The sequence below is a fragment of the Miniopterus schreibersii genome, assembly GCF_964146895.1.
Source record: "Miniopterus schreibersii genome assembly, chromosome: 18".
In the NCBI taxonomy this organism is placed as follows: Eukaryota; Metazoa; Chordata; class Mammalia; order Chiroptera; family Miniopteridae; genus Miniopterus; species Miniopterus schreibersii.
The window spans coordinates 1,203,046-1,222,735 of record NC_138121.1 but is presented as its reverse complement, the minus strand read 5'-3'; the positions used below and the strand labels follow the sequence as shown (position 1 = coordinate 1,222,735).

The window sequence follows — 19,690 nt, the reverse complement described above, 5'->3', positions numbered from 1 at the left end:
CGGGGGACATCTACAGTAGTGTTAACAATATAAAATTTAAATAAAAAAGAAAGATTTAACTTTCTTTTTATAATTTAGATTTAATTTAGTTAACCTAATATTTCAAACCAGCTTACTTTCATGTTAAAAGCTGCTCTGTGAATTATTGACTCAAAATGAAAGGAAACAAATATAATTATTCAAATTATGCTTTTTAAAAAATGTATCTTTCTTATTTGCTTCAGATGCAATCATTACCTCGAGAAAATCTACAGCAGTTAGGAGAGAATACCAAAGCTTCGTTAATAAGGGAGTTAGAACTCATAATGAAAGAGCTGGAATCTGAACTTTCCAAATTCGAAAAATATGACCAACTCCACCAGAGAGAAAACCAATGGACAAAGTCACTGTCACGTCAACGACTCGAGTAAGTCAAGACACAAAATCAGAGAAAATAAATTTACCTCATAATTAGTTTCTAAAGCATAATTTTTATCAAGCCAGGTTCATGAGATTAGTAGGGATGGAAGCTAACTAAGGAGTATAACTTTGGAAAATTATGTTAGTAAATGAACTTGTCTATCAAATGTTAGTCCAGGACAGTTTGCATCTCTTCCCCATTTTATTTATGTGATTATTTTTCTGTTTACGCAATCCCAAGTTAGGTCTAGTCTCTGAAAGCATTATTTAAAGGACGCATTGCATAAGCTCTTTCTCATTCCTATGATAATGTCTCTTATTAAACGGAAATCGTATAAATATATTTGACTTCCTGCAGATGCAGCAGGAGCTTGAAAAATCGAACTGGAAAACTAAAAGAAGGTATGTTGCCAAAATTTGCTAATGAAATTGAAACAGCACTGATTTCTGAAACACACTGTGAGTGGGGAAGGGCGCTTTCCATGTCCGGGTGACAGGCGCTGACTGCACCGCGTGTTTTCTTGTCCAAAGCGAGTGAACAGTGCAAGCGCAGCGTGAGGAAGATCCGCTTATTCTGCATCTGCTCGTCGCGTCCCGTAGCTTTTAGGGACCTCAACAGTCCGTGCGTCTCTCTCTCTTTTCAGTCCTCCCCCGGGGAGATGTTTTTACTGATTTTAGAGAGAGAGGGAGGGAGGGAGAGAGCGAGATAGAGAGAGAAGCATCGATGTGAGAGGTAAACATCGATTGATTACCTCCCGTTCCTGCCCCCACCCGAGAGCAAACCGGACACCTAGGTGTGTGCCCTGATGGGAATCGAACCCGCAACCTTTAGCTGCGAGGGACAGTCCCACAGCTGAGCCCCCAGCCGGCGCGTCTCTCCCTTCTGGCCACCCCCGGCCTTTCCTCCGATGCTGATGGATGTCGGCTGGAACTGTGCCAGAAACCTGGGCGTCACCCACGTCTCAGGCTCCCCAGGGACCAGGACCCAGTGCAGCAGCTGGTTCTCCCGGCTGCCCCCCGGGCGACGGTTAGATCTGCGCCACTGACTGTCAGTCACTTCCCTCTACCCTCAGGGACATCTCCAGGTTCCTTTGCGTGGAGGAAAAACACCAAGTCCACTGTTTTGGCCAAACAGCTCCGACTTGTCTCTCGGCGCCACTTCCCCCCTCCGCCCCTCTGCTCAGCGTCTGGCAAACGGGCGATTCGGCCCCGCAGGAGCCCCCGCACCCCCAGTCTCGGCCCCGCCGCCCTTCTCTTTCTGGCACAGGTTTCCCGTGTCCTTCGGGTGTCAGCTTACACATCCCGCCCCCCGAGGCCAGCCACACTGACGCACAGCTGGAACGTGCCTTCGGTGGGCCCGGGGCCTGTTTTACACCCGCCAGGCTCACCCGGCCGTCCAGCTTCCGGCGGGTGACTGTCCAGGGCCGGCCTGAGCAGCTGCCCCCTGACCCCAGCGCCGGCCGAGCCCCTGACTGTGTGCTGCTGAGACAATGAATGAGCCTCAAGGCAGCCAGGCGCCTGCTACTTTGCCGTGATAGCAATTCTGTTGTGTTTAGTTTAGTTTTGCTTTGGTTTTATATATAACACTTATTAAACTTATTGGGGTGACACTGGTTACTATGAACACACAGGTGTCAGGGCTGGGTTTCTGCCACAAGATCTGCCTATTGCTCTGTGTGCCCCACTCAGAGTCATACCTTCCCCCGTCACCGTATGTGAAGGCCCCCCTGCGCCCCCACCCCTCCGCTCCGGCAGCCAGCACAGGGCGGCTGTGTCCACAGTGGCCCTTCACCCCGTGTGCATCGCGGGCAGACCACAGGCCACAGCAACCTTGTGCTGTGCACTGTCGTCACGTACAGATGTTTTCATTCTTCTTAACACTTACACTTAGTGGCGGTGTAGATAAAGAATATAGTTTTCCTTTTCTTTCCAGGTGCTGCTGCATCGGAATCTGAATCCTTTAGAGCTTATCCTGTCGGATCCGTTGCTCAGTGAACTTCACATCAAGATCTACTTGTGAAAACGTCACGGGAAGATGCACAGATTTTGAAGAAAAATTATATGATCTGAAGCAAATATTAAAAATTTATTTACTGGACTGTTTACATAACATTTCAATAATTGTTTTCCATTAAACGCATAACATGTGAGGTCTTTATTAAAGAAAAATATTTCTGGATCATGTGTGTGCTGAAAATTTATAGTATTTTAAACTATGTTTCTTGGCATCTAAGTTTCAAGCATGTTTTCTAAGTGAAAGCCAGCACTATGGAGGTTTACATACTGGAACTGCCCAAATACCAGCGGTTTAAACCACCCCCAAACCACCAAAATGTCCTTCACACTTTAGTGGTGTTAATTGATAGCTTTTTTATCTATTCCAATTTTATCACTATATTTGATCCTGAAGATTTAGACGGACATCACTTCTATATCTGCTGCCGTGGCTGCCATCAGTGTTGGGATGTATTACAATTGTTAGTTATATTGCCATTAGGCTCATCGCATGTCATTTTAGACCCTGATTCATAGGTCTTTCCTTGTGGGGAAATAAAGTTTGCCTAAGGCTTCTTCCCTTTTCTATTGATTTATCTTTTAGAAATAGTGTTAAAGTTAGAGAAAGCTCCAAGTTTTAGTACAAAGAACTCTTTTCCCCTGAACCCTTTGAGAGTAAATTGCTGACATTATGCCAACAGCCCGATTCCTTTAGTGTTTCTTTCCTACCAGTCAGTACCTCCCACTTGCTACCAGAGCACCCTCACAGTCAGGAATTAACACGAATACATTCTATTATTTCATCCTCATATTCTTTTCCATTTTTGCCACTTGTCTGTAGTGTCTGTTAGAGCAAAAGGATCCTGTTCAGATCCCTGGGTTGCATTTAGCTGTAGTGTGTGTTCGTCTCCTTCAGTCTGGAGCAGGCCCTTCGTCTTCCCTTGACTTTCGTGACCTTGAGTCTTTTGAAGAGTGAGCTCCGTACCGTAGACTGTCCTTCGGGTGGATTTTCTGACGTTTCCTTATGATGAGATTTCGGTTATGCATTTTTAGCCCGAGCACCACAGAAGTCGTCCTACACTCCTCCAACTGTGTCCTGTGGTGGGCCCTACGCTGTTGCTCTACCATCCTTGGCGATGTTCGTGTGGGTCCGGGAGGGTGGTACCTGCTTGGTTTCTCCTCTGTAATGTTCCCTCCTCACTTTACAAGCAATTAGTGTTTTATAGGGAAGTACTTTGGGACTATGGAGCTATCTCTTCCCGACACTTCTGATTGGCTCATTTATCAATATAGGCTCATGGCTTATTTTATTCAATGGGTGACAGTTTGTTAAAATAATTTTTCTGAATTTATTTTTCTTTTAGAAAACTCTGTATTGGCAGTTTCAGACTTACAAAACAGCTGCAAGAATAGTAGGGAGAATTCCTGGGTACCATCCCCCAAATGCTAACATTTTACTACATTTGCTTTACCCTTCCTCCCTCCTCTCTTCCTAGATAAATATAAATGTAGGTATGACACATACACACACACACACACACATATATAAAATCTGAAAGTTACAAACATGCCTCTTTACTCCTCAGTTCTTTAGTGTGCATTCCCTATGAAAACGGAATTATCTTACCTAACTGCGGTATAATGATCAAAATGGGGGAATTAAAACTGGTTCAGTATTAATACTTAATCTTGGATATCATTTAGATTTTCCTATTGTCTCGGTAATATCCCTTATAGTCAAAGAAAGTCCATGACGCTGTGTTGTGCCCAGTGTCCCGTTTCTTTAGTCTCCTTCATCTGGGACAGTCTTCGGGCTTCCTTGCTTTTCATGACTTTCCGTTTGAAGAGTGCAGGCAGTTATTCCGCGGACTCCCGTTCGGGGCCGCGTGGAGTCCCTCACGCAGCTCAGGTTATGCCGTCGGGCGGGCGCGCCCCCAGCGACGCGGATCTTCCAGCACAGCGACCTGGGGCACACGCTCGGCTCCAGGCCTGGCGCTGTTGGCCTGGAGCCTGCGGTGAAGAAGCGTCCGCCAGGCTTGCCCACAGTGAAGTTCCGATTGATGTTTTGCATGTCACAGATCCCTTGTGCGGGGGCCTCTGAGCGGTGCCATTACCCGGCCCCTCCTCTGAATCTCTCGCAGCTGGTACAGCGCCCGCGATGATTCCTGCTGGAATCAGCCGGTGCCATGTTGTCTGCCAGGCGCTGGGGCCCTCATTCCGCCATCCCTCCTGCACCGAGACAGGTAAAGACAAGTGGGCACGAGGGAGAAGGGAAAGCTGACTGTTTTGGTGCTTAATTCCCCCGATTGGGCCCGTGGTGGCCTTTCGGGGTGCCCTCCTGTCTTTCTGACCTGTCCCCATTTTCCCCTGAGCTCTTCCTTGCTCTCTGGGCAACAGGATGTTCCAGGCTCGCCCTGCGGTTTCCTGCCCAGCCCTAGAATCAGCCTTTTCCATAAAAGCCCCGACCCCCCTTAGGGGCGAGGACGTTTAGAAACCAAGGCCCGGCGCTGGCTGTGGGGGTGGCGTCGCTCCCGGGCTGTCCTTGCTCGCGGGTCCCGCAGAGCAGCAGGGACCGTGTGTGTGCAGATGGACACGTACATCCGCGCACATTCTCTGCAGCTCTCTGGAAATATATTGAAAAGCAGGAGTTCTCACCAGTCTAACCCCACAGGGTTCGTTCTAGTTGTTTCCTTTCCATTCTTAGTCCCTTTCCTGGCAGTAAGCGGGCCCCATCCGCAGTATCTGATTATCGGGTCAGGCTTCCTGTTGGTAACCAGCTCTGTCGCCCGCCCCTGCGCACGTGTCCCCCCCTCCCACCTGGATCGTGACCCCCACACTGGGTTGTCTGCACTGCCGGCCCTTCCAGGCATGTGCCCTCTTCACCCCATCCTTCCTCACCCCGTGCCGGGCCACCTCCTCTGCAGATGACTTACCCTGTCGGCTCTGAAGGCCAGGCTGGGCTGTCCTGCCTGCGGGGTGCCCCCTGGCCTTGCTGTCTGACCCCTCCTGCCATGTCGCCCGCCTTTCGGGGCGCTCTGGCTCCAGCTCCAACGCTGGGCAGGGGACCCTCCCGGACTCACACCCTCCTCGTTCCATCCGGGCCCCAGCACCTCGCTCTGGGCCACGGCACCTCCCTGCCTCTGTCCCCACGCCTTTCAACCAAAATGTTTGGAAGAGAAAGAAGCAGGAGAGGGCTCCAAAAACCTTTTATAAACAACTTGTCAAGCACTACAAATATACGGCAAGGATTCTGATTGGAATTGCATTGTATCTGTAAATAAATTGTGGAGAAAAGACATTTATAATATTGAGTTTTCCAAACTATTTAATAGTTTGTCTGATTAACTCTCAATGTTTAAAAATATTTTCCATAGAGATCTTGCATATATTTCTTAGATATATTCTCAATTATTTAATACTTTTGATCCTAGTATAAATGTCATTTAAAAAATCAATTTTCTTTTTCTTGCCAGCTTTTAGAAATAAAAGTGTTATGTTGCATTTTGAGCTTGGATTCAGTATTTTGCAAAACTCTCATTTTTTCTTACTTGACTATTTTATCTGCAGATTCTTTTGGATCTTCTACATGAACAGACATGTAATCTATAAATTGTGATAGTTTTGTTGCTTCTTTTCCAATGCCTAGAATATTATTTTTCTTATGCAAGCAGGGTTTCAAAAAAGGGTGGGAGGAGAGTTGGTATCCACTTCTTGTCAAAATTGCAAAGGAAAAACAGAATATCTCTCTATGATTATGTAGATAGTGGGTTTTTAAAAGTAGGTGTCCTTTGTTAGTGTGTTAGTTTTCTCTGGCTCTGTAACAAATTGTTATCGGTGGAAGTGTGGTCTTGGGGTACTGCTGGAAGAAGCATTTCTGGAGGCCCCCACGGGAGGATGAGGTTTGGTAAGAAGCTTTATTTCCACGGAATTACACCCCTGGGTTTCCAAAGCCCCATCTCCCTTAGTGCAGCCAGAGAAGTGGAGCTGGGGTTTCGGTGGAGCTAAAAGTAAAGCCAGTGTCCAGACTTTCCTTTCCGTGTCGGAGCTGGGTCCAGGTCAACATCAGGCTGGTTACAGCCCATTAGTCCACTGTGTGTGTGGTCCACGCACGTATTTATTATTAGCAGTGGTATTGAAGTACACTGGCCTAACATTTGTTCCATTTAAAAAATAAATATATCATTTGGGCCATAAAAAATATCAGTCATTTTTCCTTGCTGTTATAAGATTAATGATACACTGTTTCGTGTACAGCATTTCTATATGTGTGCTGTGTCAATTTTTAGTGAAAAGATACTTTTACTAAAAGAATAGTGTTAGCCCTGGCCGGTGAGTGTCAGTGGTTAGAGCATTGGCCTGTGCACCAAAGGGTTTGATTCTTGGTCAAGGCACAGATCTGGATGCAGGTTCCACCCCTGGCCCCAGTCGGGCGAGCGTGGGAGGCAAGCAATCGATGTCTCTCGCTCACATCAGTGTTTCTCTCTCACCCTCCCTCCTTCCCTCCCTTCCACTCTGTCTAAACGTAAATGGGAAAAATACCCTCAGGTGAGAATTAACAAAAAATAAAAAATTCTATACCCAATGAAAGAGTTATCATCCACAAACTCCCCAGAGGCGTTAGATAAGTATTAAAAGGAAACATCTGTGAAGTACTGATACATGCTGGGACATGGATGAATGGGGTGCAGAATCTCAGGGCAGGTTTGAAAGGGGAAGTCAGGTTAGATGAGTGTTAAACCTAAAAAAATGAGTGACTCTAAGGAGACCGTTCATTGTATGCTGTGACCTGGGAAAACGGGTTCAAGAGATTATGGTTAAGATGGGAGGGAAGACACAGAAAAGATGAACTATAAGGGAGGGAGGGAAAGGAAAGAGTGTATTGGCTGGGTTATTGATTTTCTTACCGATGTTGGTCTGATGGGATGATCTCTTCTGGGGGGTATCTAATCCGGGAAATTTAGTTGTGGATAAAATCTGTTTCAATAGCAGGTGCTTTTGGTGGGGGCAGAGCTTGCTGTCCCCACACATCTCACTGTGGAAAACTGCATAAAATAAGATCCAAAGGAATATATTAGGAAAAGGTCTCAAGCAAAGGTCAATGGGAAAGAAGAAGAAAGTCCTCAGGCCCGCAGAGGGCGCGGGGCTGCTGGAGGGCAGGGCAGAGGCCCCTGAGCGTGTCCTGGGCCGTCCCCCTGGAGCGCGGGCACCAGGCCTGGGCCCGGGGGCCACCCTGCGGCGGGACGACACGGAGGCCGCCGGGGCCACTTCGCAGGGCGATTTCCTCCCAGAACTGGCTGCAGTGCTCCAGCTGGGACGGCCGTGGGCACCCGCGGGCGGGACAGCCTTCCCGGGGACGAGGCTCCCTGCCTGAGGACGTCACAGCAAGTGGAGGGACACCGTGGCCCGGGGCCAGCACCGGCTCGGGGACAGCGTGGAGGCCGCGTCCCGAGGGGAGCCCAGCGCCCCGCAGCGTGAAGGCCCAGGACGCGGGCCCGCAGCGCGAGGTCAAAGCTGAGACTGGGACGGCTGCGGGGAGACTCAGTGAGGCCGACCCGGGCCTGCGGCCTCCGCGCACTTTAAAGACAAAGGCAGGAATTTCTTAGATGACAACCGGGTGTGCGAGTGAATTACAGTCCCTGTTCCATCTTGGCTGCAGAGTAAATCCCACGCGGTCAGACTTAACCGCTATGGGAGGTTTCTCCCAATTGCTTTTTAAAAACTGGGGTGTAACGTAACATTCACTGTTTGAAAGTGTACCAGTCAGTGATTTTTAGTCCATCAACCATGTTGTCAAACCATCACCACTCCCTAATTCCAGAGTATTTCCATCACACCAAAAGGAAACCCTGTTCATAAAGCCCTGAGTCCCAGCTCTCCCCTCCCCGGTCTACTGGTCACGACAAATCCGCTTTTATTTTTCCCTGTGGATTTGCCCGTTCTTGACATTGCCTAGAAATGGGATCAGTCACTGTGCAGCCTCTTGTGGTTGGCATCTTTCACTTAGCGTGATGTCAAAGTTCCCCCACTTTGTCCCGTGCAGCGTTCCTCATTTCTGACTAGACTGACTGACACTATTCTGCCGGGTGGATGGACAGCACTTGTCTCCCATGACCCTGGGCCCCAGCGAGCATCACGGGCTGACCAGCATGTGGGTGAAGTTGGGACCATTATTCCTTTTTTAGATCCTTCTGAGTTTCTAGCATGGTCTTTGACGATACTAAGTCCTGGGTTTTGGACCGTGACTGCATGTGTGATAACTGGAACGGAAGCTGGGGACTGCTTTGTTTTCTAAAATGTGTAGGCGTGGGAAACGATTGCTGTGTAAATTTTTTATGCTTTGAGTCCCTGCGAGGGAGGCTCCCGAGCGGCTCCGCAGTGAACGCACAGGGTTTCGACGTCCTGCCCTCGCCTCCGCGGAAAGGCCGCAGCTGCCGAGGGAACGCAGACCCGGGGCTCATCTCACTGAAGTCGGGCAGGAGGCGCTGCAAAGGATGACCCCGGCCTTTAAGGTGGGATTCGGGACTTTAATTTCTTTGGATTAGTAATGCGCAAGGACATCAGGACTTCTTTACACTTTCGCTCTTTTGGACTTCAACAGAAAGATTTTGGATTTTAATTTTTTAAGATTATAATCCTTTAATGATGTCACTAGGAAATTAATGAGAGAAGTTATTTTAATTTTGGAACATCACTACATATTTACATACTTTGGAAAATATTTTATAAAATTTAATTTGGAATATTTAATTTTTGTATCTTGACATTGTTATTTGATCTCACTGCAGAAACTCAGGGAGGCTACATTGGGAAATATGGTTCTACACAATTTTGGGATAGGGAGTGTCTCTGAGTTCAGAATGGACATTGAGATCATTCAATTAATAGACCATTCCGTCCCATTTCAGAGCCTAGAGCAAAGTCTAATTCTTTCTGCAGAAGGAAAGGTCCAAGAGAGCCCCAGAAGGACCCACTTATTAATAGGGAAGGACTTATGATAGAAATATTATATAATGTTTGGTGTACAATAGGAAAGATATTAGAAAGTGGTGAATGAAAGTTTATGGACTTTGAGAAGTGCTTGCTTCTCATTACAGCAGCAGCTTACACTGTATGTACAAGTGGTTTTCTGTGAATGAATTTGACTTTAGGATGTAGATTATATTCCTGGGATTTCTGTTTATCAACAGAAGGCTCGTTCCGTTCGTGACCTGATTGTCCTTAAGAGTGGAAGCGCTTTATCCTTGATATGCTAAAGCTCTCTTGCAACTCAGGGGAACATAACTGAGCCACACTTCAACTTTTTGCTGTACCCAAAACTTAGATTGAGCAGAACTCTAATACTGAAGAACATGATACACAGCTTCAAACTGTAGCCTGACATTTAGGATACGTTATAAAAATAGAGTCTATTCTAAAACTCCTTTGGTACCTCGGGGTTAAATATATTTCTAATCTTTCAGTAAATCTGTGAGGGTATTTAGATTGATGTTAAATATTACAAATCACACTTGTTTCATAAATGCGTAAAACGTGATCACATTGTAAATTCTATCCTTCTACCAGTATTTTTCCACTTAGTGGTGACCTGATAGAATCACATAATTCCATAATTTCTATTTAACTGTTTGTTTGGTTTTTAAAATTTATTCCAAGTAACACTCCAATGAATACCTTAGCGTGAACTGCAGTGCCTGGTTGTAATGACCTTCTCTGTGGGAGCTAAGACCTGGTAATGTTGCTGAAAGATGCTGGTGTGAAGATACGGATTTGTATTGGAATTCACCCTCAGAGAGAGATTAAAAACACCCCTGAGAAGATCCCTGCGCTCTGAGAAAGCATGAGCTGGGGGTCTACTTTTTAGGAATATGCACTTTTTAGTGGGTTGAAAAAATAGATAGTAGCAGTAAGAAAGCAACAACCCAAAAATAAGAGTAATTGTCTTTCCATCTTTTAAGCCAGTGGTTGGCAAACTATGGCTGAAATCTAACCTGCTGTTTCTGTACAACCTGTGAACTAAGAACATTTTTTGTATTTTTAAGATGCTGGTAGAAGATCAAAGGAAGAATAATATTTTGTGATATGTGAAAATTATATGGAATTTGAATTGCAGTGAATAAAGCTCTATTGGAACACAACCCCTTCCTTTTCTTTACATATTGTCTACTCGCATGTTCCAACAGACCCTGTGCCAACAAAGCCCACAAATACATCCCGCCCGGCCCTAGCTCTCGGCCGCCTTTACCGCGCACTGTTCCCGCAGCACGTGGCCGCCCCCGGGCCGTGACCGGCTGGGCATCATCCCAGACGCAGGCCGATGGCGGCCAGGGGCTCCCACGGCCCCCGTCCAACAGCGGCGGTTGAGGGGCCGGGTCAACGTGCTCAGTGTGGTAGATTTTTTTTCAATGCTGTGCCCTAAGTGGGTGGAATGAGTAAACAGCTATAATGTATTTCTATTTCTTATTCCTGTCATTGGATATGAGATCATATCTTGTCCACCGACTACATCACTGGTTCAGATCCTTGAGGCCCAAAGCACGGTCCACAGCCCAGGAAACGCATCACCATCTGGAGCTTATTAGAAACACAGAACCTCCAGTCCCGCCCCACGATCCTCAGGCACGTTGAAGTGTGAGCAGCACAGGTTTAGACAGAAACAAAAGATTTCCTACAAGGAACCTAAAGATGAAACATTTATTATGGAAACATTTAAACATACACAAAAATCAAAAGGTTGACAGAATGAGCCTGATCCACCTTTCACGGAAGGGTTTTGGCATCCCTTGATTCATTGCTTGGATGCATTATCTTATTAAGGCTTGAAACATGATGAGTTTTCCATTTTTATTATTGCTTTAGCTCTGATTAGCTGGAGTTCTTCTATAAAGACTTTTCCCTTCTCGTCCAATTATTCCTCTGAAGTACAGATTTTATGAGGAAGGCAGAATTAGTGCCTGATACTTTCCCTTTCATCACCAGTTTTCAGAAGAGCTACTTCCAAATGTTTATAGTTTTACTTGTTGTTAAGCATCTTTATGAACTCATGGAATTGTATAGATTTATAACACATGGGTTATATGTGATTCAATCCACTGTAGTCATGTTTAAATTGTCCCATCTTTAGGGAGTGGGAACCCCTGTGGATAATGATCTTTTTTTTCGGCCCTAGTATTCTGATAGGTCCTTTCTTTCTGGCATGACAAGATACTTAAGGGGCATTTTGTAAGTGTCCTGTACTAGACCTGGGCAAGGAAGTCTAGCTACTTTTATTGGGAAATAGTGTTTAGAGACCACCATCTAGGTGATAGTGAGTAGGAAAGCCCATTGCCACCAGGCATCATTTCTTTCAGGTCTTTTTAGTGGACAGACTAGGAAACATATTTTCATAGAAAGGGAAAACTATATCATGAATTCATACTGATGTTTTCAAATCAATGGAAGATTATAGAATTTTTGCTTAACATCTTGAAAAATATATAAATTATAAAAATGTTTGGGGGAAAAATATTTGTATATTTGTATATTTTTACCCTGAAAACCTGAGATCCTAATAACATCAACATAATTACTTATTTGCTTTAACATACAATATATGTATATCTAATCTTTTCAAAATAACAATACAAATATTGTTTTACTAACACTAAAGTAACTGGATTCAATTTAGGATTTCTTTGTAGTTCTTTTTGTCTTTGGGATATACTTTTAGGTTCTGTGGTGTGGTTTTTTTGTTGTTATTTTTTAATTCATCTTTATTTTTGAAAGTATTACAGATGCCCCTTTCCCCCCATTGGTCCCCTCTACCGAGCACCATCCCCCCTTTCCACACCCTCAGCACACTATTGCCTGCGCCCACAGGTTATGCTTATATGCATATAAATTCTTAGGTGCATCGCTCCCCTCCCCTCACCTGCACCTTCCCTCTGAGGTTTGTCAGCCTGTTCTGTGCTTCTCAGGATCTATTTTGTTCATTGGTTTGTTCTGTTCATTCGATTCATAGCTGAGTGAGATCCTCTGGTACTTGCCTGTCTCTGACTGGCTTATTTCACTTAGCATGATACTCTCCAGGTCCCTCCATGCTGACTGCAAAGGTGAGAGATCCTTTTTTATAGCTGTGTAGTATTCCACGGGGAAAATGTACTACAGTTTTTTAATGTATTCATCTACTGACGGGCACAGATCTTACCTATTGTAAATTGTGCTGCTATGAATACAGGGTGTTTGGGTTTCTTAGGATATATCCCTAGCAGTGGGCTCGCTGGGTTGACTGGCAGTTCCAGATTTAATTTTCTGAGGAAACTGCACACTGCTTTCCACCGTGGCCGCACCAGTCTGCATTCCCACTGGCACTGTATTCAAGAAGGTGCTTGATGTGATTTAAATCTTCTTGGACTTGTGGCGACTTGTTTTGTACCCTAGCATGTGTCCATCTTTGAGAATGTCCTGTGTGCCCTTGAGAAGAGTGTTTCTTCTGCGGCTTTGGGGCGCAATGTCCTGTAAATGTTGATTAAATGCGTCTAACCTAGTGTGTCACTTAGAGTCCCTGTTCCCTTGCTGATTTTTTCTCCGGGAGATCTCCCTAGAGAGGTGGGTGGGACGGTGAAGTCCCTCCTGTGGCTGTATGGCTGCCGGTGTCTCCGTGAACGTCCGCAGAAGTTCTTTTTATATTGGGGTGCTCCTGTCCGGGGTGCACATGAGCTTACAGGGCTATGCCCCTTGTTGGATCCGTTCCTTTCGTATGTAGGGACCTTGTTTTCTCTCGCTGTGGCCTTCATGTGGAGTCTGTTTGTCAGATATGGGTATCGCGGCCCAGCTTTTTAACTTTCCGTTTGCAGGAAGGTGAGTGTCTTTCCCTCCCTCACCCTCCCTGCTGCGGGGAGACGGGCCGAGGGGACCCAGCGCCCGCCCCGCCCGGCCCGGCCCGCACCCACTGGAGGAACGGGGTCCCCCTTCCCCGCGAGTCAGCCTGCAGCCCAGGAGGCCCCCCAACAGAATTTCCGGGGGATGCAAATCCCCGAAGGTTTTCTTTCCCGGGGCCTGGGGGGCATTTCTCAAGAAGTTGCGGGATTTCTCCGCTCCGGGTGAGGGCGGCTCGTCCTCCGGGCGGGGGGGCTCGGACCCGGGGCCAGCCGCCTGAAGCACAGCGCCCCGCCGCTTAGGATGAGCCGGAGCAGCGCCCCCCGCAGCAGCGCTGCCCCCCCCCCCCCCGCAGAGGAGCCGCCCCGACGGCGCCTGGGGTCCGCGCGCGGGCTCCCCTCCCAGACGGAGAGCTCGGCTCCCTGTGTAGAGTCATCTACAGAAGGTGATCAGATGTAAAACTTCATAAATACATTTAATTATAAGAGAGCCTGGCACATATTAACAAAGGGAAACTTTAAAACACAAAATGTAATTAATTGTTGCTGAATACGATGAATCAGCTTAGAACATCAAAAACTTATTTAAACTGCACTTCTCAAGTCGATAAAAAACTAAACGACTCTTAGTTGCTTCCTAGAGTCAAGTATATTTAGAGCTGGTGGTTCAAGCTCAGAGGGAACTCATGTGCGCAAAGGGAAAGTACATACTGTTCTGCACTTTTCCACCAAAAGCAGTGGTGTAAGTTATGCTTGTTTGTATAAAAAAAGTTATATCCTGTGGCAGGAAAAACACTTTCTTTCACTTTTACTAAACTGGAGAAGGTGTTCAAGTCTATATAAAGTTGCCTATAAGATGGAAAGTGAACATACTCAACCTGTCCACTTTAACGGTTCCTTCCTTCGTCTTTTACAACATGTAAACGTAAGTGCTGAGATACAAACTCCATCCCAGTAACCTCAGTGCTGAATACAAACTCCATCCCAGAAAGCAACATTCTGCGCAGTTGCCATGATTTCCAAAGGATATAAATTCACCCCTTGAATGAACAACCTATGAGATCTGCTCTGTCAAGTTCCTGGTGAAAACAGCTGCCAACAGCAGCAATAATAGGTCAACATAAAAAACACCAAAACTGTTTGAATCAAGTAGTTACTCAGAGGTTCATCTGTGAAACAGCAGCTTCCTCTTAGAGCAACAGAAAATGTGCATTTGATGAAACATTCTTTGCACTGGAGAAGCACGAAAATAAATATAACAAAGTATAATTATGCTTCTCACACCTCTTTCTCAGACCTGTACTAGTTTACTGGTTCGAGAAGCTTGTATCACATTTTGTCATTTGTAATTTATATATTGCTATTTGGGTAATTAACCTTTAAAAGACAGCTTCATACAAACTCCATATATTTTCCAGGATCAACTGTAAAAATAATGGTTTCTTTCCTTTTGTCTGTAAAAAAGAACGTATATGCTTAGGTTTCTGAGTGTTTAAAAAAAACGCAGGTTTGTAAAAGAATAAAAACATTGATAAATATGCATGTGCCAGGGACCAAATTAGAGGGTTCTTGGGTGCAATTAGTCCAAATTCTCAGATTTGAAGGATAATATGTACCAAAAAAAGTAAAATAAAATCTGCTGTTAGACATTTACAGCAGTGCTCTGTCTTGCTTCACCTTACAAGTCAAGAGCAGCTGTTCTCAATAAACCAATTTTATTTTTGAAATCAGGCCTTGCCAGGAAACTCTGTGCATTAACTGGGAACAGGGATGGTTCTCTGTACCCTCTGTTGCTGTGAAACATGACGTGAGCTAAAGGTGAAGACTGGTTCTCAGAAGGACAACTGCTTCGGGTGAGGAACCAGGACAGTCTTCGTGAAACAGTCTTCTTAGATGTTTTCTTGCCTTTCTTAAAAACGAGCTCACGTTTAATGCAGCCACGCTTCCTCTCCTAGTCGTCTTTGACTAATTCTTCTGTCTGGGGAAAATGTTGGTGACTGAGGTCTGTGGCCGAGTGTGTCCCTGGCCTCAGGCCCTTTCCCTCTCTGTGTCCTTAGGGCCAGGTTCTGATGTAAGGGCCTCCTCCAAGTGCTTGAATGTCACGTCCTTGTTTCCAATCCCAGCATCGGGTGTTCGACCAAAACCCGGGGTGCATGAAGATCCAGCTGCGTTCCCCCAGACCTGTAACGTGGCATTTTAGACGTAAGGCAGTTCAGTACAGCGGGGACCCTGCTTCGTCTACACGGAATTCCCCGTGTGGGGTGAGAGCGTCACTTTCCCGAGTGTCTCTTGGACGGTCCCCTTCAGCGATCCTGACCATCCGAGAAACTTGTGGGTGTCATCACCCGAATAGCCCACGACCCCCCAAAGTCACGCCAACATCACCTGCTCCGACCCCTCGTGACTCCCTGGGCTGCTGCTTCACCTGAAGACACGGCTCCCCCGACGCGTGTGGCTGTCGCCCGGTGCGACTGTCCCCGAAGCGGTGCCGTCGGCCGACCCCCGCCCGGTGCCGCGGTCCCACCGGGACGTCGCTCGGGCGCCTCGTCTGTACTTTCCGCAGCCAGGGGCGGGCCCCTCGGACGGCACCGAGGCCTCCCGGGCCGTCGGGCGGTGAGGGCGGGACCGCGCGGGCGCAGTGGGCACGGCCGGTGCCCGCGGACAGGGCCCCAAACGGCGGTAACGTCGGCTCCACCCGGGGCAGCGCTTCTTACATGGGGCCCGGCCCCTTCAGGGTTTCCCGCTCGGCGCCCCGGTTCCCCACTTTCCCTGCGGGGGTCTCCCCTTGTCCCGTCGCCCCCGAGAGCGCTCAGGACCTTGGAGGCGGCGGCTGCGGGCGCCCGGAGCCCAGGTCACCGTCAGCCGGGGTCGCGGGCGAGCGGCCGGGACGCGCGTCGCCGAGACAGACAGACAGACGCTCGGTGCGTCGTCACTGATTTCGGGGGGGGGGGGGGCGTCGGCGATGGGCCGCCGACCGAGCCGCACCCCGCCTGGGCCGCGGCCGCAGTGAACCGAGCGCCGGGCCCGGGAGCGGCCGCGCCGCTGACTCTCACGCAGAACCGCGGGCGCGCGGGGCGGCCCAGGCCGGGTGCGGGTGCAGGCGGGGGACGCCCGGGCCGGGGGCGGGGCGCCGGGGTCGCCGGGATGGGCGCCTTCGCCCCGCCCGCGGGTAGGACCTGCGCCCCTGGCGCGACCCGCGGGCGCCGGACGGGGGGACCCGGGGCCCCTGCGCCGCCGCTGCGCCCCCCGGAGGCCCGGGCTCCCCGTCTGCTCCTCGGTCTCGGCGCCGGCGTCGCTCATCACGGGGCGCGGGGGGCGAGGCTGGTAAACACCCCCCGAGGGGGCTCCCCGTGGGCAGGACGTGGGCCGGGCGCGGACCTGGCGATGCCTCGTCCCCCGGGCCCGCCCCCCCGGGTCGCTTCCCTGTCATTGTCCACAAGGCCCCGGTCCCTGCACCGTGAGCCTGGTGTCAGGAGATGGATTTTCAGGCCCATCCTGCTCTCTCCTCCTTCCAGGGCCTGAAAGTTCCTCCCTCTGAGCAGCTTGGTCTTCCTGGGACCAGCCCCATCCTGAAGCTTCCAGGCCCCTCAGCCAGGAGCCATCTCAGTAGCATCCCAGAGTCACCTGTCCCTCGGGAGACGCCCAGGGTTTAGGAGCAGGGTGCCAGGAACCGGGGCCAAGACCAGACCTTTCCTCTCATCCCCAGGCCTCTGACCAGAGATCGGTGTGTGTGTGTGTGTCTGTCTGTCTCGCTCTCAGCCCTGGGAACCTGAAATCGGAATCTCGCTCTGAAATATTACCCTGGTAGGACACCAGGAGCAAAGAGCTAGGTGGGAACATTAAAAAAAAAAAAGGAATTTCTTTCACCCATTCTTGGGCCTGGTCACCAAGAGCCCCCTTGAGCCAACGGGCAGGGAGCAACTCACTGGCCAACCCTATGGCCCCATAGCCTGTTCCTTCCCAGTTCCAGCTGCCCCTCGTGAAGACCCAGCGGGAAGACCGGGGGCAGTGAGTCAGCAGGTCTTGCCCCTCAGTCCCCCTTTTATCCGTTTACCTGCTTTGTCACTCTAAGTCTTCGCTTCCTCCCCTCTGTCCCGGCTCCTTTCTTGACCATCCAGAGAGGGGTCCTCGTGTCCTTAATCATGGCCCTGGATTTGGACTTTTTATTTTTTATTTATTTTATTTTTATTTTTTTAAATATATCTTTATTGATTTCAGAGAGAGGAAAGGAGAGGGAGAGGGATAGAAATATCAATGATGAGAGAGTCATTGATCAAGCCCGCAACCCGGGCATGTGCCCTGACCTGGAATCGAACCCCGATCGCCTGGATCCCAGGTCGATGCTCAACCACTGAGCCACGCCCGGCCGGGCAGGGGAACAGTTTTCTAGGGCGGCTAGGGCTGGGCGGCTGAGACCACAGACATGTTCTGTCTCCCAGTCCTGGAGGCCGCAGGTCCAAGGCCAAGGTGCCGCAGGTTCCATTCCTCCGAGGGCTGTGCGCACCATCCTGTTCCACAGCGGGTGCCAGTGTTTCAGGTGTTGGCTCCGCAATGCCTTCTCCCTGCCTCTACTTTTTAAATATATAAGCTTTTCTTTAACCCTCCTGTGAGAATATGCAGAGAGAGGGAGAGAGAGAGAGACATTGATGTGAGAGAGAAATATCGATTAGTGGCTCCCATATGCGCCCCAAGCGGGGATCGACCCCCCAACCTAGGCAAGTGTCCTGACTGGGATTCGGACCCACAGCCCTTTGGTGTGCGGGCTAAATGTACCGCATCTAACACTGGATGCTTTTTCATTAGGTGTCTCTGCCAGGCAGCATCAGAGTTGGGGGAGAGGTAATTCTTTGGGGGATTATTTCCGACTCACCCGGAGTTTTGTTCACAGGCCCTTGTTCTCGGGACCGTTTCAATGAGAAGCTGAGAACACATGAGTCTGGCCTCAGGAGCCTCCTGCCCTCACCCCATCACCCCAAAACTAGCAAGATGCTCACAGGACAAGGACTTAGTTACCTCAGTCAGCTGACTTGTCTTATTTGTGTATTGAATTTATCGGGGTGACCTTGGCTGAGAAATTCATGCAGGTGTCAGGTGTGCGACTGCCCAGTGGTGTCGTCTGCATAACGTCCTGTGTGTTCACCACCCCAAGTCAGGGCTCCTTCCACCGCCATTGGCCCTCCTGCCCTCTCCTGCTCCCCCCACCCCTCTGCCCTCCGTGGATTTTTTTGGTGACTTGGAACTGCTCTGAACTGGACACAGGTTTCACACAGGCCTTGCTCCCGGCAATTCTCTCCCTGAGGACTGATCTCCCTGAGGCTCCGGGCCCCAGCCCCACGCCAGGCCCCCACCGGGGTTCCAGTGCAGGAGAGGAGTCCCCACCCCTTGGGGCTGTAAAATACTGGGGGGGGGGTGTCTGAGTGAGACCGAGGCTGCTGCAGGCCCAGGTGCTCCTCTTAAAGGGCCAGGGCACAGGCTGGCTCAGACCCCCCTCTGAGCCCCAGGCCTGGGCAGCAGCTTGAAAGGAGCCAGGGCCCCAGGGAGGGCTGAGGCCTCTGGCATCAGGTCAAGAGCTGGGCTGGGCTGGGGCCCCGGTCTCCAGGCAGAAGGGCCGGCTGAGGCCGGGTCCCTTTGCTGAGCCCTCCCCACAGCCAGCACCCAGGCTCCACCTGAGTCTCCAGCCACCTGGCTCCCAGTGTTTGCCCCACCCTAGGGATTCCCTGAGGCCCTGCCCACCCTAGGGATTCCCTGAGGCCCTGCCCACCCTAGGGATTCCCTGAGGCCCTGCCCACCCTAGGGATTCCCTGAGGCCCTGGCCACCCTAGGGATTCCCTGAGGCCCTGCCCACCCTAGGGATTCCCTGAGGCCCTGCCCACCCTAGGGATTCCCTGAGGCCCTGGCCCACCCTAGGGATTCCCTGAGGCCCTGCCCACCCTAGGGATTCCCTGAGGCCCTGCCCACCCTAGGGATTCCCTGAGGCCCTGCCCACCCTAGGGATTCCCTGAGGCCCTGCCCACCCTAGGGATTCCCTGAGGCCCTGCCCACCCTAGGGATTCCCTGAGGCCCTGCCCACCCTAGGGATTCCCTGAGGCCCTGCCCACCCTAGGGATTCCCTGAGGCCCTGCCCACCCTAGGGATTCCCTGAGGCCCTGCCCACCCTAGGGATTCCCTGAGGCCCTGCCCACCCTAGGGATTCCCTGAGGCCCTGGCCACCCTAGGGATTCCCTGAGGCCCTGGCCACCCTAGGGATTCCCTGAGGCCCTGCCCACCCTAGGGATTCCCTGAGGCCCTGCCCACCCTAGGGATTCCCTGAGGCCCTGCCCCACCCAGGTTTTGGGCGAACGCTTGCTGATTCCATCCGTGTAAATTATTTTCACACAAATGCCCTGTATTGACTTACGCTGTGGACTTCCCTAAAATCTCTCAAACCAGCAGCATCTGGCCTC

The 19,690-nt window shown here is 49.8% G+C and overlaps 1 protein-coding gene across 2 annotated transcripts in view; it reads left to right on the top strand.

Moving 5' to 3' along the window:
* Positions 1–19,690, top strand: part of LOC308547415 (BOLA class I histocompatibility antigen, alpha chain BL3-7-like) — a gene marked incomplete at its 5' end in the record, with an annotated part of 87,143 nt that overhangs the window by 9,346 nt on the left and 58,107 nt on the right. The window lies entirely within an intron of this gene.